Below are 8,742 nucleotides of genomic sequence, written 5' to 3'. Positions count from 1 at the left end.
AAAGAGGACACAAAGAAATGGAAGAATATTCCATGCTCATGGATAGGAGGAATCAATGTCATAAAAATGACCATACTGTCCAAGGTAAGTTATAGATTCAATGCCATCCCCATTAAGCTACCAATGACTTTCTTCACAGAATTCAAAAAGCTACTTTAAAGTTCATATGGACCCAAAAAAGAGCCCACATTGCCAAGACAACCCTAATCAAAAAGAACAAAGCTGGAGGCATCACACTACCTGACTTCAAACTATACTACAAGGCTACAGTAACCAAAACAGCATGGTACTGGTATCAAAACAGATATATAGACCAATGGAACAGAACAGAGGCCTCAGAAATAACACCACACATCTACAACTATCTGATCTTTGACAAACCCGATAAAAACAAGGAATGGGGAAAGGATTCCCTATTTAATAAATGGTGCTGGGAAAACTGTCTAGCCATATGTAGAAAGCTGAAACTGGATCCCTTCCTTACACCTTATACAAAAATTAATTCGAGATGGTTTAAATACTTAAATGTTAGACCTAAAACCATAAAAACCCTAGAAGAAAACCTAGGCATACCATTTAGGTCATAGGCATGGGCAAGGACTTCATGTCTAAAACACCAAAAGTAATGGCAACAAAAGCCAAAATAGATAAATGGGGTCTAATTAAACTAAAGAGCTTCTGCACAGCAAAAGAAACTAACATCAGAGTGAACAGGCAACTTCCAGAATGGGAGAAAATTTTTGCAATCTACCCATCTGACAAAGGGCTAATATCCAAAATTTACAAACAAATTTACCAGAAAAATAAAAATAAAAAAACATCAAAAAGTGCGCAAAGGATATGAACAGACACTTCTCAAAAGAAGACATTTATGCAGCCAAGAGACACATGAAATAATGCTGATCATCACTGGTCATCAGAGAAATACAAATAAAAACCAAAACGAGATACCATCTCATGCCAGTTAGAATAGTGGTTATTAAAAAGGCAGGAAACAACAGATGCTGGAGAGGATGTGGAGAAACAGGAATGCTTTCACACTGTTGGTGGGAGTGTAAATTAGTTCAACCTTTGTGGAAGACAGTATGGTGATTCCTCAAGGATCTAGAACTAGAAATACCGTTTGACCCAGCGATCCCTTTACTGGGTATGTACCCAAAGGATTATAAATCATGCTACTCTAAGGATACATGCACATGTATGTTTATTGTGGCACTATTCACAATAGCAAAGACTTGGAACCAACCGAAATGTCCCTCAGTGATAGACTGGATTAAGAAAATGTGGCACATATACACCATGGAGTACTATGCAGCCATAAGAAGGATGAGTTCATGTTCTTTGCAGGGACATGGATGAAACTGGAAACCATCATTCTGAGCAAACTATCACAAGGACAGAAAACCAAATACAGCATGTTCCCACTCATAGGTGGCAATTGAACAATGAGAACACTTGGACACAGGGTGGGGAACATCACACACCAGGGCCTGTCAGATAGTGGGAGGCTGGGGAAGAGATAGCATTAGGAGAAATACCTAATGTAAATGATGAGTTGATGGGTGCAGCAAACCAACATGAAACATGTATACCTATATATCAAACCTGCATGCTGTGCACATGTACCCTAGAACTTAAAGTATAATAAAATTTAAAACAAAACAAAAAAACCCTTTAACTTGGCCTGATACTAAATAATGTTATTGGTCAGGGTTCTCTAGAGAAACAGAATCAACAGGATGTGTTGACATTATATAAATAAATTACAGGCTGGGCATAGGGGTTCACACCTGTAATCCCAGCACTTTAGAAGGAGTGAGGCAGGTGGATCACTTGAGCCCAGGAGTTCGAGACCAGCCTAGGCAACGTGGCGGAACACTGTCTCTACAAAAAATACAAAAATTACCTGGGCTTGGTGGCACATGCCTGTAGTCCCAGCTACTTAGGAGGCTGAGGTGGGCGGATTCCTTGAGCTCAGGAGGTTGAGCAAGGCTGCAGTGAGCCGCGATTGCACCACTGCACTCCAGCCTGGGCAATAGAGTGAGACAACGTCTCTAAAAATAAATAAATAAATTACAGGCCAGGTGCAGTGGTTTATGCCTGTAATCCCAACACTTTGAGAGGCTGAGGTGGGCGGATCACTTGAGGTCAGGAGTTCGAGACCAGCCTGGTCAACATGGTGAAACCCCATCTCTATGAAAAACACAAAAAATTCCCAGGCGTGGTGGTGGATGCCTGTAATCTCAGCTACTCAGGAGGCTGAGGCATGAGAATTGCTTGAACCTGGGAGGCGGAGGTTGCAATGAACCGAGATCACACCACTGCACTCCAGCCTGGGTGACAGAGCAAGACTCCGTCAAATAAAATAAAAGAAATAAAATAAAATAATTAAAAAATAAATTACAGAATTAAGTAATTAAAATTGCAATAAATGTTTAAAAAGAAGTAGGGAGTGCTATAAAATGTACTACTTAACTGAGCCTGAGAAGTCAGGATAGGCTTTCCTGAGGAATATGTCAAACAGAAATAAGATTTTTTTGTTTTAAAATATAAGAAGGTATGAGAAAAATGTTTAAGGTGAAATAAACCTGTGTTTCCAAGTGCGATGAATTAGCTAGCGACAGAGTGTATTCCCATATAAAATAAGCAGAAAATTAGAACAAAATAGAGGAGCCATCTATTTTAAGGCAGAAAAGGGCTTCTGAGTTAGCAAGAACTGAAGGAGCTAAAACTCCAGAGAGGGAGAATCACAGCTACGGAGAGCTGAGTTCTGCAGCCACTGCCCAGGGGTCATTTGCTGATTCTGCGCTTGGTCAGGAGACTGATAACTCCAGGTCTTGCACCCATGGAAGACCACTGCTGGGAGGCAGAGGCCAGGAGGGATATGGGAGGAGATTTAGAATGTCTCCACAGAACATCTGTGAAATTACAGGGATGCACGAGGCTGGAGTCTAAAAAGAGAAACAGAAAACCTCTGAAGCAGAACAGAGCCTTCAGCAGTCTTGTGAAGACAAAGATTAGAATTCTGGACCCACTAGGTGGAAGAGCATGGAGAATGCACCAGGATTTCTGCTGAAAATCTTGAAGAAGCAGGAGTAAAATTAATGCAGGCTGAACCTTACCAAGGATGCAACTCAGCCTCAACTCACCACAGTGTATAGAGGATTCAGGTGACCAGTCACCAATTAGAAATAAGATGCTTTATAAAATTAATATAATTTTTATTGTATGTGGAAAAAAATAAATGAGCAAGAACATCAAAAAGTATTTCAGATTCAAAAAGAGTGATAAGAAGAATTTGTCCTAGCAGACATTTAACGTTCTGGTAACAAATTTGAAACACTTCGTCTACAGGAATATCAATAATGAGAATATTTAAAAGACACACATTTTCCACTACACTCTGCAAAAAAAAAAAAAAAAAAAAAAAAAAAAAAAATTCCAAGTAGATTGGGAGTTAAACAATTTTAAAATAAAAACAAATACACACATATAAAAGACTAGTACTAGGGGAAATCACTTTTTGACTGTTGATGGAATATGAATGAAAAAAAGATGGACAGGTTCATTACTTAGATAGCTTTATCTTTGATGGAATGAATACCAATAAAGCTGAAATTTAAAAATTCAGAAGGCTGGAGAAAAGATTTGCACATGAAGACAAAAGTTCAATAACTAAAAAGTATGAAGAGTGCATATAAATAGGTAAAATACCAACTGTCTATGAAACAAATGATTAAAAAACAGTTCATACAACAAGAAACACTGTCGGTAAAACATAATTTCAAAACTATTCAACCTTGTTGGTAAAATAACTGCAAATTAAACCTACTGTGAAGTTTCATTTTGTGCCTTAAAAAAATTTAGAAAAACTTTTAAAAAGTTATAAAAGCCAAAGCCTGCAAAGCTTCGGGAAGCAGATATGCTCATGCATTAATGACAGCGGTGTAAATTGATTCAATCTTCCTGAAGGGCAAAATGGTACTTTATTGAAAGAATCATAAATATGCCTAACCCCTGACCAAGTAATAGAATTTATCCTGAGGAAATAATGTTTAATAAAAAGTATATGTATATATAATGTTTATTTTATGATGATAAAACATTGGAATAAAGCTAAGAGCCCAACAATACAGATATATAGAAAGAAACTCACTATGGCATATCAAAATGACATACTCTAGTGATATACTGAAAACGATGAATATACTATAGGAAATAGAAAATATTTGGATAAATCATGTTACATAAAAGGAAGAATACCAAATTGAACATATACACCCGTTATGACTATAACAGAACCATGAATATACATGAGCAAAGTGAGAAAATGACACACCTAGGAAATGTTTCTAGCTGGGTTAAGATCAACAGACTATTGTAGTGAATTATTCTGTCAAGTTGTTAAAACATTAGATTTCCCTTTGCCTTCTCTTTCCTTTTCCCAACATGGCGGCCTCAGCAAAAAAGAAGAATAAGAAGGGGAAGACTATCTCCCTAACAGACTTTCTGACTGAGGATGGGGGACTGGTGGAGGAAGGAGCTGTTTCCAAACCAGTCAGCTGGGCTAATGAAACGGGTGACCTGGAAGGAGATGTTTCAACAACTTGGCACAGTAATGATGACGATGTGTATAGAGCGCCCCCAACTGACCGTTCCATCCTTCCCACTGCTCCATGGGCTGCTCGGGAACCCATTATCGACCGGAGCCGTCTTCCCAAATCGCCAACCTACACTGCTTTTCTAGGGAACCTACCCTATGATGTGACAGAAGAGTCAATTAAGGAATTCTTTAAAGGATTAAATACCAGTGCAGTGCGTTTACCACGTGCACCCAGCAATCCAGAGAGGTTGAAAGGTTTTGGTTATGCTGAATTTGAGGACCGGGATTCCCTGTTCAGTGCCCTGAGTCTCAATAAAGAATCTCTAGGTAACAGGAGATTTCAAGTGGACGTTGCTGATCAAGCACAGAATAAAGACAGGGACCATCTTTCTTTTGGCCATGAGAGAAATCGGAATTTTGACAAAACAGATAAAGACTGGAGGGCTGGTCTTGCTACAGACAGCTTTGATGACTACTCGCCCAGAAGAGGTGATGATTGCTTTGGAGACAAGTATCGAGATTGGTATGATTCAGACCGGTATCGCGATGGGTATCAGGATGACCCACGCTGGGGTATGAGATCGATATGGCGGCCAGGATCGCTATGATGACCCAGGCAGCAGAGACTTTGATAGAGGCTATGATTCCCAGATAGGCACTGGCAGAAGAGCGTTTGGCAGTGGGTACCGCAGGGATAATGACTACAGAGGAGGCAGGGACCGCTCTGAAGACCGATGCAACAGATGCAATGATCGGTAGTGGAGCCCCAGAGATGATTACTCTCAGGATGATTATATGAGTGATGATACCGGTCCCTCCCAAAGACCCAAACTGAATCTAAAGCTTCAGAGTACTCCTAAGGAAGATGATTCCTCTGCTAGTACCTCCCAGTCCAGTCGAGCTGCTTCTACCTTTGGAGGGGGAAAGCCCGTTGACACAGCTGCTAGAGAAAGAAGTAGAAGAAATGCTACAGAAGGAACAAGAGAAGTTACAGCGTCAGCTGGATGAGCCATAACTAGAACGATGGCCTCGGGAGAGACACCCAAGCTGGTGAAGTGAAGAAACTCAGGAACGGGAATGGTCGCGGACAGGAAGTGAGTCATTGCAGACTGGGACCTCCGCCACACCCAGCAGAAATGCACGAAGGAGAGAGAGTGAGAAGTCTCTAGAAAACGCAACACTCAATAAGAAGAAGATTACTGAATAAGGAGGAAGATTGTCACTCTCCAACTTCTAAACCTCCCAAACCTGATCCTACCTGACCCAAAGATAATGCCAGCCCCTCCACCAAAGGAGAATGCTTCGGTGAAGCAAAGTTCTAACCCTCCTGCTCCATTTCAGAGCTCAGACACAGAGCTGCAATCCCCTACAAGTGGTGGGAGAAAAGTAGCTCCAGCTCAATAATCTGAGGAAGGACCAGCAAGAAAAATGAAAGTAAAGTGGATGGGATGAATGTCCCAAAAGGCCAAACTGGGAACTCTAACTGTAGTCCAGGAAATGGAGGGAACAAAGACCACTGGAAGGAGTCACATGGGAAAGATGGGAAAAAGGATCAAGACTCCAGATCTACACCTGAGCCAAAGAAACCTGAGGAAAATCCAGCTTCCAAGTTCAGTTCTGCAAGCAAGTATGCTGCTGTCTCTGTTTCTGGTGAAGATGAAAACAAGGGAGACGATTACGCCCAGTAGACCTTGACATCCTGTGCTTTCTCCTAGTTTCTCTCCACCCTGGAACATTCGAGAGCAAATCAAACCTCTATCCAAACAAGATAAAACAAAACTCACCATCTCCTGGAGACTTTTCTTACCTTTTTTTTTTTTAAATGAAATCATTTTGCATGCTGCTGCAGCCTTTAAAGTATTGAAATAACTGGAGAATCGCCAATATAGCCAGAGAGAAAGAGACTACAGCTTTTTAGTGAAAAAGTTGTGGTGCGTTATGTCACCATGCAGTTGCCAGTGTGATTAGTGCCTAGGGGCCTCCATTTAGCAGAAATGGTAATGACAGTGATATAAGGTCTGGAATCTGGTTGGTAGGGGAAGGAGGTATAAGGAAAAGTGTGAGATTTCTGCTTTTTAGTTTTATCCTATTGTGGCATATATGAATTCTCAAACATTATCTGAATAAATTTTTCACTCTTGGAAAGGTAGATTTAGCCTCAAGTTGTTTTAGTCTTCAGGAGGCTGCCAACCCCTCCTGTTATTTAATTCTGAGTTTTGGGGGCCAGTCTAGGGGGAATGCTTTCATTTTTTTTTTAACCCCCCAGGGGGATAGTTGGGAGTGAGTCTATAGGCCATAAAGAATAGGACTGCATTGGACCAAAATAAATGGGAAAATCGTGGTTTGAAAAGAAGCTTTTGGGAGGTAATGAGTCATTTTGCATCAGGTAATAGGGGAAAATTGTGTGACCTCCAGCAAACAAAAGAGTAGTTATTTTCTGGAGCCGGAAGCACTTGGGGGTCATAATAATTCCCAATGTTTTGTATGTCCTGGTTTTACCCTTTCTAAGCACTGTCCTTTTTGAAAGTTCGAATATATCCGCATTCTGTTGAAACGTTGAAACTTTAAAAATTTAGACTCTTGTCATCTTAAGCTCTTCATGCTGCTCTTAACCTCCCAAAAAGCAGTCTCTAAGTCACACAGATGATCTCTTGGGCATTTTCTCTCTCAGCCATGGAGAACTGTGAAAGGAAGAATTGCTGCTTTTCTCAAGCAAATCGGTTTCTTGATGTCTTTTGGTTCTCACTCCTTGCCTGCTCCTGATGCTTTGACCCCTTTTATCGATCAGAGTGCTCTAGGGTAATGGATGGTCTTGGGTGGTGAATAAAGGTGGATAAATAGGGACAGGGACAGTTAAATTGGGAGCCTTTCTTACAACCTCGATGGTTTTGTTTTCCTCCAAGTTTCCTTCTCCACTCAAATGCCACACCAATGCTTGCTGGATTTATGAGGTGGCCAGACCAATGGGTTGTTTTTTCTTTTTCTTTTCCTTTTCCTTTTTTTTTAAGCTTCCCTTGAGAGAATAAATGGTAATGGAGAGAACTATTTAACAAGGTCCTGGTTTCTCTTGCAACACAGTAGCTAAATTTGCCTGCATTTATGTGCATTTTTGTAGGGATCAGTTTGGTAGACAGTATTAGCAGAGAAATGACACCTTGATCTTGGTTTGCAAGCACTTCTCCCATCAGTCCTAGATTAGGCCCTGTTCAGCCATGCAGGGGTGTTGGTTTATACGTGCTGCAGCAGTGGGCATAATGAATATAATTTACCCGGTGGACAAAGGTATGTACCAAATGAATTTAAATAATCAGGGTGGACTGGCTAGTAGCTAAGAAGTGAGCTTTTAAAGAGATACTGAAGATTGGAAGCTTTTTTTTTTAAGAAAAAAAAAACATTGATTGTAGATAATGAGAAGCTAGGGTTTGCCCCCTTCATGTCTACTCTCCCTCCAAATAGATACCAAACTGTTTTTCCCTCTCCCCTACCTTGCCCCCCTGTTAAAATAGAAATGGGGATTGATTAATGTCCCGCTCCTGAATACATGTAAAATTTGAAAATGATTTGTAATCTTAGACTTATTATGTGGGAGATATCCAGAGATGTAAAATCCCATCCTTTGGGTTGTGAGTTTTTTGTTTTCTCCAAAAAAAATCTGATCTTAAAAAAAAATTAGATTTTTAAAAAACTTTAATATTGCTATGATGAGATTGTCTTTGCAGGACATTGAATTGGCTTATAAAAACAGAGTTTTTTGCTGCCTTCCTAAACTGCACAGATGGACAGATGACAGTGTTTCTATTTAGTTATAGGAACTTTGTTGAATCTATATTTTGATAGAAAGATAAAAGGCCAGGCCGGGTGTGGTGGCTCACGCCTGTAATCCCAGCACTTTGGGAGGCTGAGGCAGGCAAATCACCTGAATTCAGGAGTATAAGACCAGCCTGGCCAACATGGCAAAAACCCCATCTCTATTTAAAATGTAAAAATTAGCTGGATGTGGTAGCATGAGCTTGTGATCCCAGCTACTTGGGAGGCTGAGACAGGAGAATTGCTTGAATCTGGGAGGCGGAGGTTGCAGTGAGCAGAGATGGTGTCACTGCACTCCAGCCTGGGTGACAGACTGAGACTCTGTCTCAAAA

General features: G+C 40.6%; 1 pseudogene; it reads left to right on the top strand.

Moving 5' to 3' along the window:
• The first annotated feature begins 4,449 nt into the window (after window positions 1-4,449).
• LOC105533191 lies at window positions 4,450-6,291 on the top strand (annotated as a pseudogene).
• The last annotated feature ends 2,451 nt before the right edge of the window (window positions 6,292-8,742 follow it).

The sequence above is a fragment of the Mandrillus leucophaeus genome, unplaced genomic scaffold, assembly GCF_000951045.1.
Source record: "Mandrillus leucophaeus isolate KB7577 unplaced genomic scaffold, Mleu.le_1.0 Scaffold123, whole genome shotgun sequence".
Classification (NCBI taxonomy): domain Eukaryota; kingdom Metazoa; phylum Chordata; class Mammalia; order Primates; family Cercopithecidae; genus Mandrillus; species Mandrillus leucophaeus.
This window is presented reverse-complemented; position numbering and strand designations above follow the sequence as displayed.